Below are 14,896 nucleotides of genomic sequence, written 5' to 3'. Positions count from 1 at the left end.
AGTAACACTTGTGTAATTCCATTTATGGTTCTAACATCTATACTTAATCTTTAAGAACTACAAGTTATGTGATTCAAGAACACACACATTATGATTTAAAAATAAATGCCATAAAGGAAAATATGTTTTAAACTATACATTAAAGAATACCTTATAGTTATCTAAATGTTATGCAATTTAAATTGTATAGAATCAATTCCCAGAATGAAACATTTACTCCTCAGAGAATATTAGTTATAGTTCTTTTTATGCATTAGTACCATATCAACTGGAATTGACTAATTATTACAATCAAGTCAAGGTGCTCTGTATTGAAATTTGTCTGGTTTATTATCTGAAAAGCATAACTGTATGTGTGGTCATAGAAACTTACAACCATAGCAAAGACTTCATAATTATTGTTTGAACAGACATTTATATGTGAGTAGTTATTATGAAGAACTATCCTTAATAAGATAAATATTCTTTGATGATGATGAATGCTCTCATAGGCTCTTCTGAGAATAGTAGATACAGCTGTTAATATAGTTGTACTTGAGATGAATCTTAAAGACCACCTCTAGAAACTCCACTCATGTTTTTGTATTTTAAATTATTTTGTAAAATTATGCATAATCACACATACAACATATCCTCATTGTAAATGCTAAAGTCCTATCTGACCTCTCTTCTCCCAGTTCAGCCTTCACTCCAAAAATAATCTCTCTTCAGCTTTAAACATTTTTCCCAAAATGCTGGTTTGAATTTTTTTCTATGCATTTTCAAACATGAATATATGTATGCAAGGCAGTATCCCTGGTTTTCTCCATTTTCTTACTTAAATGTATTATTAATATGAATTTTTTACACAGTTTTTTAAATTTAATATGTCTTTTTTTTTCACTTAATATGCCTTTGAAATCTTTCCTTCATATCACTTCAGCTTATTCTATTTAACACTTGCACCCATTTTTTTGGTGTATTATAATTAATTTCATTATACCTTTCTAATGGACATTCCCAGTTGCTTTGAAATTTTTAAAAATTACAAGTAATACAGTAAGAAACATTCTAGCACTTGCATATTTGTGTGTTTCTGCTGGGATTTCTCTAGGACAGATACCTAGAAGCAAGTCCAGTGGTGGGGTCAAAAGGTATACAGAGCTTTTATTTTAATGCATCCTGCAAAATCACTATCCTAAAAGACTCCATCAATTTTCACTCATGCAAACAGTGCATGTGTATATGTTAACATCTCAGCTAAATCTATAGTTTTAACTTTTGCTGAGGTGGAGTGCAAAGATTGTGTCGTAAGTTTGGTTTAATTTGTCTTGATCTCTTTATGGATATAGTAGAGGTTCTCTTCATATGCTTCTTGGTCTATCAGTTTTCCTCTTCTATGAATTGCCTGTTCTTATCCTTTGCCCATGTTTCTTTTGGGTTAAGGGAAAACATTGCCAGTATGCTGTAGTCTTTTTCTCTTTTCCTACGTCATGGGGAAGGCAGGAAGTCCTTTCTTTATATTCAAGCCACATAAGGGGGCTAAGGAAATGTGGCTTCAAGATCACTTAGTGATTTGGGGAAACAGGGATGGATAACTGGCTCACTCATGAAAAACTGAAAGATGAGAGGACAGTGGGAGCAGGTGAGTGAGGAGAGGGCCTCAGGGAGATGCAGCTACCCTCAAATAAAAGCTGGACAAGGATGCACATTACTCATGGGCCCGGTGTGCACTCTGCAGGAGGGAATTACACATGAGTCATTTTGCTGAGGCCCTTTGTGGGAGTGTTTCCTGCCGGGTGATGCCACCTCAGCATCACAGGAAGCAGAACGTGAAGGTAGTGACAGCAGGCAGCCGAGGAGCCACGATTCCTTGGAACTGGAGTGACAGAACTGAACTGCAATGGAAGCACCTGTGTAGAAGCCATAAATGTGTCTTAAAAGGGAAAGACCAACAGGCATTTGCAACTTGCGAACCCGAGAGATCACCAATGCCGGACCACAATTGTACCAGTCAGGTACATTTCTTTACCTTCCACCTCCTCTTCCCTCCCACCATCACCTTCACATCCTGGCCTTGGAAGGAGCACAAACAGCATCCAGGGGTTAGAAAAGAGCAGGAAAAAAAGAAGAAACTAATCAGCATCCCTAGCTCCCCGTATGCGTGTATGAGTTATAGATCTCTAAGGTCCAAGCTGGGGGAGGGTAGAAGTTTAAAATGGGATGTGAGTCTAAAATTCTGGTCTTTTCCTTATCCAAGACTGATTGGAAAAACTATGGAAATGGCTTGAAATTTTATTCATGAAGGGGAAGAATGGATTCACAGAGTGGATTTCCCAGAACAGTGAGAAAAAATAAAGTTGCTTTTGCTCATGTCTCACCAGGTCTAGCTCACTCATTGCAGTAGGTAGTAATCATCTATAGACAGTATCTTTGCATGTTCTAAGCACTTACTATATTCCACGCTCTATTAGAAATACCTTATACCTGTTCATTTAATCTTCACAACAACTCTGTGAGGTAAGTCATCTAATAGTTGTTTTTCAAATGAGGAAACTGAGGCACAAAGAGGCTAAGAGATTTGTACAATGGCACAACTAGACACTGTAGTTGGAATTCGGACCCAAGCATTTGGAAGTAGAGCCCATACCCTTGCCTATTGCATGATTTTCAAAGAGATGCACTTATGACCTGATTGATTATGCAGAAGGAATTAGAGGAAAGTAAAAATGAAGAAGACAAGGGGAGAATAATGGAAAGGGAAGGTAATGAGAGTGGGAGAAGAAATGAGGGAATGATAACGGATCATGCTCGGCCATGAATGATACTCAGGGAAAATCTTCCATACCCCCAACGAGGAAGATGCTGTTTTGTCTTGATTTAAGCCGAGTTTGAAGGCAAAGATAGAATATCTTATACAGTAGCTTTTGAACATACTGAAAGTTTGCCTAGTTTGAGACCAATAGAAAACATTGATTTTTCCTCCTAATCTTACCCAATTTAGAAATGCCATTGCTTTGGGAAGAAAATGGCACTAAAAATAGCAACACAATAACAGTAACAAATGAAATGACCTAGTAAATTTTAGGTTAAAACTCAATGTACTGATTATACGAAGATTCTCCCTAAATGTTTGTCTGGCTTTCTTGAACAGAAACGGTAGTTGTTTTCCAAGTGCAAATTAAAAACAACAACAAAAGAAAATATCATTTGACACTCCGTTAAAGGAGGGCTGGACTGGAAAAAAGAAGGAAAGTTTTAGAGAAAAAATAGAATTAGAATGTGCTACTAGATGAAGAAACTTAAAAACAAAACAAAGCTATGAAATGCTAAGGTCATAATCTTGGCATTTAAAAAGGTATGCAGGGATGGTTTACTATCAATTACCTGGTATAGAAAGATTATCAAAAGTTATGATTGTACATATACATAGGGGGAGGCATTTAAATGTATTTGACTGACAAAATGGCAAGAGTCACTATTTTATTTTTGTTTAGATCCACCTTCAACCAATACTATTTCTAACCTTTACATTATCTCAAGTCAGAAAGCTAGGAAGAAGGAAAACAGAATATGATCTTCAAGGAGATACAACTGTTAGAAACAGCAGCACTCCTTTAGAGCACACGTTTTCAAACTTTTTAGACTTAGGAACACTTTATATTCAAAAAAGCTACTGAGGACCCCAAAGAGTTTTTGTTTATGTGAATTATATCTAACATTATTTACTGTATTAGTAGTTATAACTGAGAAATTAAAAAAATATTAATTAAAAAAACAAGTTCATGACATATTAACATATATAACATTTTAAAATAAAAGGAACTATGCTTTCTAAAACAAAAAAATTAGAGATTAGAGTGATAGTCTTTCCTAGTTTTACAAATTTCATTAATTTCTGGTTAAAAAAAGACTGCCAGATTCTCATATCTGCTTCTGCATTCAGTCTATTGTAAAATTACACATCATGTAGCCTCTGGAAAATTACTTTCATGAGTAAAGAGAAATGCCTTCGTATTCTGATGAAATAGTTCTGATATTATAGACCCTCTGCAGTGTCTCAGGGAGCCTCTATGGTTCCCTAAACTGGACTATACTTTGAAAACTGCTGCCTTAGAGCATCTGAAGACATAAAAAGAACAGTTTAAGACCTGAATAATATTAATGAATAGACATGCTTCCCTTTATTTTCAAACTGGATTTTAAATAAAATACACACCTCTAATCTCATTGAGCACTAATCTCATCACTTCAAGATCACTGCACTTAGAGGAGAGAAAGAAATTAAGAGAAAAAATGCTCCACAAAATTGTGTGGCCATGGGAAAGTGTGCAAAGATATTTTATAACATTGTATTAATAACATAGTAGAAATAATAATGAAATATCTAATTATAGAGTAACCTATCAAGATATTATTGATTTTAGGTACAGATTATTTAATCATGGGGATTCAACATAAATAGATATATGCACTAGAAAAAATAAGAAATAAGGTGGGGATACAGACCTCATGTTGTTAGCCCTTTGGATTTTTCAAGGCAAGATAGAATTTCAGATTTTTTGATGTAACATATTCCAAATTTTAAATATTGGCAACTAAGTTGAAAAATGTTAAGCCTTGTAGAGGCCAAACAAAATATTCTGCAGTCTGATTTTTGCTTTAGAATTTAAAAGCAGCCTTGACACTCAGGAGATGCCCAATATACATTTGTCAAGTGTATGAATAAATAAATGATTTTTTTTCTGATTCTGTTTCTTAAATTGAATGTTTACTGAGGTTGGTCTCCTAGCCTTCCCTTTTGGTGTAAACTCTCTTTGAGCACATTTGTCTACTCTCTTCCCTTCTGCCACTTTTTACAGCATAAAAGAGTGCTTATGAGTTTTTTTTTTTGTAATTGTGTGATGGGATTATGATAATTTTAATTTTTTTTAATAAAATTTAACTATAACAATTATGTACTACTAAAATTTAAAATTTATTTTCAAAGTACATTTTCTTTGTATTTACAAAGTACACATTTCATATATTTGCTTATCATGAATACCATGCATCTGCTACAAATGACGTGATCTAAATATGATGGATATTGGATTCTTTTAGCTAGTAGCTATGTCTAGTCTCATATTAACTAAACAAACTATGTATTACATCACTAGAGGTTTAAGAATTAAAGATCATTCCATGATAGTATCCTAAAAGGATGTTCAGTTCAAAATTGTTTCTTAGGCTCCAGTACTATTTATCCAACCGCCTTGTCTCATTTCCAGTTGGATGTCTCACAGGAACCTTAAGTTCAGTGTGTCCAAAACCGAACTCTTGACTTCCCAGTCCTCTTCAAGTATCCCCACCTCAAAATATGGTATGTCTATCAGCCCAAGTGTTCAAGTCAGAAATTGATTCTCTCCTCTCCCTCACCACCTCCATCTAATTCAACACTACGTTCTGTCAACATTTATTCCAAAATGTCTCCAGAATGGCCCTGCCTTTCTCCACGTCATGGCCATGACCGCAGCTGGATCACCATGGCAGCCCCTTAAATACTTGCTTTGATTTTTACCATGCCCCCCGGCCCCCCACCGCCTCCTTCAAACTATTTTCCTCATAAAGCACAGGGAAGCAGGCCATTTCTTCCCCTTGGGAAACTGTTCACTTTATCCTGGCCCTCAAAGCCTTGGAGATCTGGTTCCTGTGTCCCTCTCCAGCCTCATACCCTGCTGCCTTTCCCCCTCTCACTCTTCTCTCCCATATGGACTTTCTTTCAGTTTTTCAAAAGCCCTAATCTCTTTTACACCTCTAGCTGCTCCCCTGCCTGGACCCTGTCATCTTTCTTCACCTGGCCGGCTGTCCTCACCGTCAGGACTCAACTATAATGTCACTTCCCCAGGCAGGCTGTACCTGTTCCTCCATACTAACATATGTGCCTGCACTTACATCCTCTCATAGATACCTCCTGTTTTTCTTAACAGCATGTGTGTTGCTTTGCAGGCTTTCCATTCCAGACGCCTCCTTCACCAGAGTGAGAACTCCATGAAGACAAGGAAAATTGGTGTCTGGTGCCCAGATACCTCGTTTCCTTCACAGCACCTGATACTAACGATGCACTCAACAACTTCTGAATGATTAATACATAACTCAACTTTCCTATAGATGTCTATGTTGTTCTACTTTTTAGTCATTAGCTTATAGTCAAAGAATGATGGTAATCTGGACCTTTTATTCATGTGCTATTATTCATGTGTAACAGAAGTTAAAGTTGTCAAATAGTAAATGTTATGCTTACATTGTGGCAATGTATGTCCACAGCAGCAGCACTTATTAATAGTTTTGGTTGAAGTAAGGCTCTTAGCATGTGTGCTCGTGACACATAGACTATACTTGGTGGATGATTATACTTAGTCACCTCAGAGGTGCTCACTGAATATTAGCTGGGCACGTGAGATTTACATTGTCACTTTGAGAAAGGCCAAAAGCCAATGAGAACATCTTAACTATGAGATTAGGAGGAAGAGTTTCATCTTTCAAGTGACATTTTGAATAATTACATAATTAGTTTTTGTTCTGTAGTAGCGTTAAGTTGGTAGCTATGGCTGAATTAATTTTTTCCACATCCTTTAGAGATGATCTGAATATCCAATACAGTATATGCCTCAGGAGAGTTTGGGGAAAGACCGTTGAAAAACCATCTATGAGTTTACTCTTCAGTCCCTTTTGTGTCTGCAACATTTATAAATTATACTGACCAGTATAATAAAATGGAACTGATGCAATGAATTAAAAGTCAAGTGGGTGAAGGAGCAGTGATGTGCCCAGCTACAATAACACACTAGTGAGCAGTGGGCAAGCCCAAAGGCCTCCGTTTGTTAGCAAAGGCATGCTGGTGGCAGTGAGAGTGAAGACGGCTGAGCCTGATGCTGGCCCTGCAGTTAAGGCTTGTACGTGTGCTTCGTCACTTTAGGATTTAGGTGTGGCCTAGAAGTGTCTGGAAGAAGCAAACATTTGCTGGAACATGCTTGCTGAGATAGCAATGTCCTGGGGAAAGGGAACAGGGTGCTGGCAGAGAGGATAATTATGAATGCCACTGAGTAGGGAAACCTGGGGTGTCAAGTAAGGGTGGTGGATAGGAGAAGAGGTCACAAAGAACACTCAGATTCCCATTCTTATTTCTGATTGTGCTATGAGTCTCCCTGTGTACTATGCCAGAGTGGAAGAGCAGGGACTTTCATTGGGTTTGTGTATGTACATGCCATAAAAATCTATTTAGTATGTTATTTCTAAGAATGAGATATAGGGCACTGGTGGAAAATATCATTTTATCTATACTGTTTCCTTAGATTCAACTCAAAACCTAAAACATTCACTTGATTAAGATTTTAATGAGACACTTATCTTTGCTTTCAATAGCAATCATTATTAAGTGAATGGTTATTATTTTAAATGAGGCATTATGCAAAAAATTAATGGAAAAAGCTAGGTGTCCAGATTTAAACAGACATATCTCATGCTAACAGAATAAAAGTTTGTTAAGAAAACTGAAGTAATGAGCACCTAATCAATCAATAAATGAGTATATAAAATTTATTTGTATGTAAGATTAGAGCAAGTGCATGTTATGAGGCAACTATCTGAGGGAATGTTGAGAATGTTTAAACTTGTGATTATTTCATTCTTCACATATGTGGCCAGGTTTCCGAAAAGGTGAGATTTTAGGAATGGAGGCTATGGAAAGGTCAGGCTAATTAAGTGGAGACGGTATTCAGGAAATACTGCATAACTTGGAAAAAGGTTAAAAAATGAACTATAGTTACAGAGAATCAGCAAGCAAGTTTTTGTAATGGGAAAGAAGTGATCAGGTTGGTGCACACAGGAAACAAGGGGAGCTCCTATATCCGCATACTCTGGTTGAGCAGGGGCTGCAGCCCTTGAGTTTAGCCCTGGAGAGAGGCTGAGCTCCGTGCGGTCCAGAGAAGCTGATTGGGCAGGACAGAGGATGAATGAAGTCACTCCATCCCCAGGCAAAGAGGTGAGCCCCTTCACAAGGATGAGGAAGCTGGAAATACCATTATGAAAGCTGATTGTGCTTTAGACTACAGTACGTCCTTTATACATTAAAAATAAGAATGGATATTTGGGATGTATTAGAGAAAAAAAATTTTTGGATACAAGTGACAGGTATATTAAACAAGATGACAAGGAGTGAAAATTTGTACTTTTTCCTTGGAAAACATTTACATTCACAGGTGTACAAATGATTCCTAAATCAAGTATGCATTAAAGTAGAATGTGGAATTAAAAAAGGAAAAAGAAAAAAAAAAAACCCCAAACTTATTTTGCCATTTAATTTTCAGGAAAAGGCAATCACCAAATGCTCCAACTCTCTTTTAAAGAGACAAAGATAATACTGCCGCTCGGAATTCAGGGGATGTCTAGACATGTAATTAAGCTCTCTCTATGGTCCTAACAAAAACTGTTTCATTGTGTAATGAAAGCTACTGCATGGTAATTTAGTTTAATTACAGCTATGCTGTGTTCAATGGGCTGTGTGTGGTTAATTGATAATGTCTCAGGAGTTGGTAGGAGGAAGTTTGAATCTCTTTAAATATCTAACAGGACAAAGGAGAACCAGTCATTAAAAAAAAGAAAACAGTATTCTGACTACAGTTTTCCTATTAAGAAGAAAAATTAAACTATATGAATTTGTTCTTCTTTACTCCTCAAGAAATCTGGAATCAATGTATGTAAATTTAAGTAAGAACTGCAAAGCGAATACTCTATTTTCTTGTCATATTTGCTTTGCAGACCTGATACTACCATTGTCTTTATGCTTAACCTCTATGATGTCTTCAGAATTGTCAACAGAATGTATGAGAGAGGAAATAAGCTGCCACTGTCTCCCATGACCAGATCATCAGGCCTGGTTAGACTTGTCTGGCTGTGGGATCTGAGCTAAGCCTTGATCCAGGGAGCATCCCAGGACCAGAGGAATCCACTTCAGGCAAAGTAACCAAGCTCTGGGGCCTCTGAAGCCTTCTTACCTACATTGGAGCCATCCTTGATGGTTCCTTTTTCCTCACTAGCCTTGGCCAATCATAATTCTACCTCCAAAATACATCTCATTTCTATTTATTCTTTTCATTGACATTGTCACTGCTTATATACTCCTTTATATTCTCTGCTAGTACTGTTATATTTGTCCACACACCTAGCTCACCTTTGTAAATCATAGATAAACTCATGTCAATCTTTGATTTAAAAACAAAACCAAGTCACTTTAAGGGATCTTCATTGCCTACAAGTTAAAGTCGAATTTCCTCGGAATGAGAATTAAAGGCCCTTCAAAATTTGCCCCCAATTTGTAGCTGTGCACTGTCCTGGGACAATTCCTGCCATGCACTAGCCACACAGCCTTCCCTACTATTCCTGTCACGCTAGGCACATTCTCACTTGGGTCTCAGATAATAATACTCTTCCATGTATTTAATTTAATAATAATCTTTCTAAACATATTTTATAAAGAGTTTTGAAATAGTATTACTTACCCCACCTACTCTTCTAGAACCTTGCCACTGCCCCATCTAGAGGTGGAGTCTAATTCTCCTCGCCTCGGATTTGGGTGGGATTGCAGCTCGCTGGTAACCCATAGAATGCAGGGGAAACGACTGTGTGATTTCTGACGTTAGACCTTACAAGTCAATGCAGCTTCTATCTGGTAAGCTGGATACTCACTTTTGGGTCCCTGAGCTGTCAAGGCAAGTTTATCCCCAAGTCCATCATGCTGTAAGAAAACTGGGCAACATGGACGAGTCAAGTGCAGTTGTTCCAGCTGGTAGTTCCTGCTGAGGTCTCGTGTGATAGACACATCAACCTCCACACATGTGAATGAATACAACTCTAGATGGTTCCTTACTCTGGTCATCAGGCCCCCAGACATGATGGAACAGAGTTAACCATCATTCCCACTATGTCCTGTCTGAAGTCCTGACCCAGAGAATAGATGAGCATAATAAAACGGTTGTTTTAAGCTGCTAAACAGGATATTACACAGCAATAGTAATTGGAATACTTTATAACCTAGATTAACATCATGTTCTCTGTGAAATCTTCCTCCAATTCCACAAGCAAAATGAATCATTTTCTCCGGCCCCATAACATTTTCTTTATATCCCTAGTATAATACTTGAATGCTGTTATTATATTTGTGTGCTTATTTATAAAAGTAAAAAATAAATTCCTTGAAAGTAGGATTTGTTTTATTCACCTTTGTACTCTCAGAATCTAGGCACTGGGCCTGGTATGCAGTAGGTTTTTGATAAATGTCTATAAAAAATGCATGAAAGAAGGAGTGAGTAAGTGATTAGAACTATGGGCTGAATGAGGCTTTATGGCAGACATCAACAAATGGACACAAAATACCAAGGAATAGCTAGAATTTCCTCTCAGGTCTAGAACATATTTGTGCATAGTAAATGTTTATTAAATAAATAAAATGATGGGACTACTTGAGCTGGGTTAGAACAACAGAGCCTGATATGTTTGGAAAAGAACAGATGTCGTATGTCCATCCCAGTTCAGAGCCTTGTGTGGCTGTGTTCAAGAAACTTAATAAATTCAACTCTTTGTTTAAAGCACTATCAATATCTTCCTTTGGTTGCGAGGCGGGAAGTGAAATACAACACAAATGAATCATTTCCATTTTGTAGTGCACAACCAAATTTATTCTAGCATTACAAGTCTGTTCATGAGGGATTCTATCAGGTTGTGTATACCTGATGAAGTCTGTATTTTGGCTCTGTTTTTGAAAGCTATTTTCATTGACTTTAGAATAGCAGGTTCTTGTTTTTTTTTTTTTTTCCTTGTAGTACTTTGATGATGGCATTCCACTGTCTCTTATTTGCATCATTTCTTTCTTTCTTTTTTTTATTTTTTGAGACAGGGTCCTTCTCTGTCACTAGGCTAGAGTGCAGTAGCATCATTATAGCTCACTGCAACCTCAAATTAGCACTCGACTAATTTTTTTTTCTTTTTTTGTAGAGGTAAGGTCTCACTATATTGCTCAGGCTGGTCTCAAAGTCCTGGCCTTAAACAATCCTCTAGCCTTGGCCTCCCAAAGTGCTGGAATTGCAGGTGTGAGCCACCGCACCTGGCCTATTTGCATCATTCCTGATGAGCAATCTGCCATCACCCTTATCTTTTTTCCTTTGCTATCATGTGTGTTTTTCCTTTAGCTTATTTTATGATTTTTTTCTTCACCTCTGGTTTTAGGAAAGTTGAATATGATGTACTTCAGCATCGTTTTTTTCAGGTTCCTTATGTTGAAATTTGTCCAGATTCTTGGATGTGTGGCTCTATAAGTTTAATCAAATTTTGAAAACTGTGAATATTATTTCCTTAAGTAATTCTAACTCCCATCATTTTTCATTGACCCCAATTTTATGTATTGAGGTTATTACATAACTTAGTGATTCTGTTTATTTTATTTTTAGTCTTTTTTCTCTGAGTTTTACCTTGGGTAGTTTCTTAATGCCATGTCTTCAAGTTCAATATTCTCTTGTTTCTGAAATATCTAATCTGCTGTTAATTCTCATCTGGTATATTTTTCACCTTAAATACTGTAAATACAGTTTTCATCTTTAGATATCTGATTTTAGTCTTTTTAAAAAATCTTTTATAAATTAATTTGTTCAATCTTTCCTCTATCTTATTGAATATGTGGAATATGGTTGTAATAACTGTCTTAATGTCCTTGTCTACTAATTTTTTATTTGTGACATTTCTATGGATCAATTTTTTTCCTGCTTTTTTTCATGCATTGTAATTTTTGACTGGATGATAAATATTGTAGATTTTATCTTGTTGAATGCTGGATAAATACAAATGCATTGGTTCTATTCCTTAACTTTGTTCTGGATGCAATTATGTTCCTTGGAAATAGTTTGATCTTTTTGAGGCTTGCTTTTTAAGCTTTATTACATTTGCCCACTTTGTCTATTGGGAACCCAAACCCTGTGTGAGCTGTAAGCATTGTTCCCTCTAATCTGTGGTTCTTCCCCTAAACTGGGGTAGTTTCCTCATGCTCACGTGCCGATCAGGACTCTGCTGAAGATTTGAGGAGTGAGGACAGCTGCAGCTTCCCAGAGATCTCCCATATGGGAGAAAGATGGACGTTGGAAAAAGGAAATGTCACGTAAGCGAAAGCACCAGAGAAAGAATTTGGAAGTCACCCACTAATTCTGCTTCTTTCATTAAAAGAAAAACACAGAGACTTTTTCCAATTCCCTCTGAGCTACGGGTACCCTGCTTTCTGGGATGCAGAAGGAATAACTTTACCTGGCTTGACTCGGACTCGTTTTAATAGAACTGTAGTTCCTACGATTTTCACCCCCAATAATACCTTTTTTTGGTTAGTTTCCATGTAGTGGATGCCATATTTAGAAAGGGTGTATCTATAACACATTTAGTAAGTAATAATTAACTGGCCTGTCTCCTTTTTGCTAATCAGAAACATATAACTCAGTAGCCTATAGAATGCTGTGCTCTGCCTAGCTGCCAACCAGAACTTCATCAAAAGCAAGAGACATCAGAATTACCACCCTCAGGTGACAAATGTAAGCCAAAGCAAATAGGGTTAGGATTTTCATAAACTGTTGTATCATCCTCAAAGGTACATCTGTGGTTTACATAAAACATATTAAAATACTGAAAATTGTTTTATAGCCTTTAACTTAGAATGTCCTTTTGTGGCCCTAAAATTGTGAAATCTCAATCTGGGAACCAGGATATCATAGGGGGCATATTTGGCTTCACTCTGTTCTGCACATCAGTAGCTGGATATCAAATATGGTGAATCTAGTATTTTTTACCAGGTGATGTAATTTAAAATTATTTTTACAGTGAAATTTCTGGATAATGCATATGTGAAGAATAATTGTACTGTTATTTCCCATCTGTGAAGTCTACATTCTCTACTTAGCATATATAAAAACATACTACCTTGTCTTACAAATATTTACACAATAGAATTTTAATTTTAATTTAACTGCAAACATTACAGAATTGTTTGGTATTAACATTGCTTATGTGAGATCTCAAGCCAGTCCTTTTCAGCATTGCATCATTTGATAAGACCAATGATATATAAAACCAGGAAAAAAAAAAAGAAAGGCTAGCTAGAGCTTTCAGGAGAAAACTTGGCATACTTTTAAAAAAATATTTTGTTATGGATTTTCAAGTACTTTACACATGAATATAAGATGTTTTAATGATCTCAGGGATTAAAAATACAAAAAATTCTATTATTCCATTAAGCACCACACTATTCTTTAAATTGCCTGGTATTGCCAATTCAGATTAAATGATATTGTAAAAAAAAAAAAAAAAACAAAAACTTCTGTTTGAACTCACGTGATAAAGTTCAGAGTTAAAATTCCTGAGGTGATACTAAGGTAGAAGTGTAATATTAAAATCAAATTTAATGCATCTTAATATATTGTTCATCACATGAAAATTCCATGTTAATATAAATGTTATAAATGTGGCTTATGGTGTTTATGGGGAATAAGATTTTAATAACAGGCAAAGCTAATAAATTAGCTAATAAACTCTTTAATGCCAAAATGATTATATTTATATTGTACTGGTTAAACTTGTCATAACAAACCATGCTAATTCCTTTTAACTTCTTTTCCTCATCATTCCTTGTACTTAAAAAAAGTTGGATGAATAAAGTCCTGAATTCTGCCAAACTGTGTGCTGTTAGTCTATTTGCAATTGCAGTTAACTTTGAGGGAAAAGGGATCTGTTGTACAAAATGTTGAAGGAGGGGCTGGCAGGTGCTTGCATTTTGAAAGCACAGGGAGCTGCTATATCTGGGGGTCAGCCTGGTCATCAGCAGGCTCTGGAGCCACCTGTGCCAGGTGAGACCAACCTGAACCGTCAGTCCACAGGGCCTGCACTGTATTTTATGACCCCACAAAGCTGGCATACATGGGCAGCTACTTGTAAGGAAACATAATAATTGAATGAAAGTTGCATTTGGCTACAAAGACTCGAATAAATCTTCTATCCAATTTCTTACTATTGACTCACGTTAGTGATGTTCAACTTTTGATTCTTCCATTATTCCAGATATTGACCAAGTTACAGAACTAACTACACCTGGAAGACTTACACCTGTGGAGCTATTGTTATTCCCACCTACTCCTGCCCTAAAAAGACTAGAGTATGCATTTGCACATATTCTTAATTTTTTTGAGACTGATTTGATTTTTTAATTGCATGTAAAGTGATTCTCATTTATCAAATAAGTAGTTTTCAAGAACTAAATCCAAGAGTAAAGAAAAACAGGAAAATGTAAACAGGTACACCTGCTGCAAAGCACCTGTGTCCTTAAAAATGTGTGACTTTTTTCCTGTTCTATGATTCTTGCACTTGTCTTGTTCCATCTTTTCCTCTGAACTCTTGCCATGCTTAGGCCTCTGCTTTTGGCCCAGTATAATTTATAGCAGGCACTGACAGTGGCGCAGACAGCAGAATGATTAAGAGTATAAACTCCGAAAGCAGCCTTTATTTTGGGTTTTAATCCTGGTTCTGCCGTGAACCAGCTGTGTGATCTTGGAAAAATGGCTTAACCTCTCTGAGTCTGGGTTTGCTCATCTGTGAAATGAATCTGTATAATGAGCTTAATAGCCTTATAGGTGTGAGGATTAAATGAAATGATGTCCTTCAAGCTTTTAGCTAAAGCTTGATCCGCAGTAGGAGTTTAATAAGTCATGTTATTGATGGCTGAGAGTACTTATTATTGAGATTGTTATTGTTAGGTCTTGGTCACATGTATTCCAATTATGTACTCCCCCAAAGAGTCTATCTTCTTTCAGTTTTAACAGAATAGAGCAGAAGCATTTAGCCCCTTTACTAAATG

The 14,896-nt window shown here is 36.5% G+C and overlaps 1 protein-coding gene across 1 annotated transcript in view; it reads right to left on the bottom strand.

The window, feature by feature from the left end:
• Positions 1–14,896, bottom strand: part of CAMK4 (calcium/calmodulin dependent protein kinase IV) — a 218,090-nt gene that overhangs the window by 35,700 nt on the left and 167,494 nt on the right. The gene's annotated exons all lie outside the window — the stretch shown is intronic.

The sequence above is a fragment of the Eulemur rufifrons genome, chromosome 17 (assembly GCF_041146395.1).
Source record: "Eulemur rufifrons isolate Redbay chromosome 17, OSU_ERuf_1, whole genome shotgun sequence".
In the NCBI taxonomy this organism is placed as follows: Eukaryota; Metazoa; Chordata; class Mammalia; order Primates; family Lemuridae; genus Eulemur; species Eulemur rufifrons.
The sequence above is the reverse complement of the archived record's forward strand: the minus strand, read 5'-3'. Positions and strand labels throughout refer to the sequence as shown.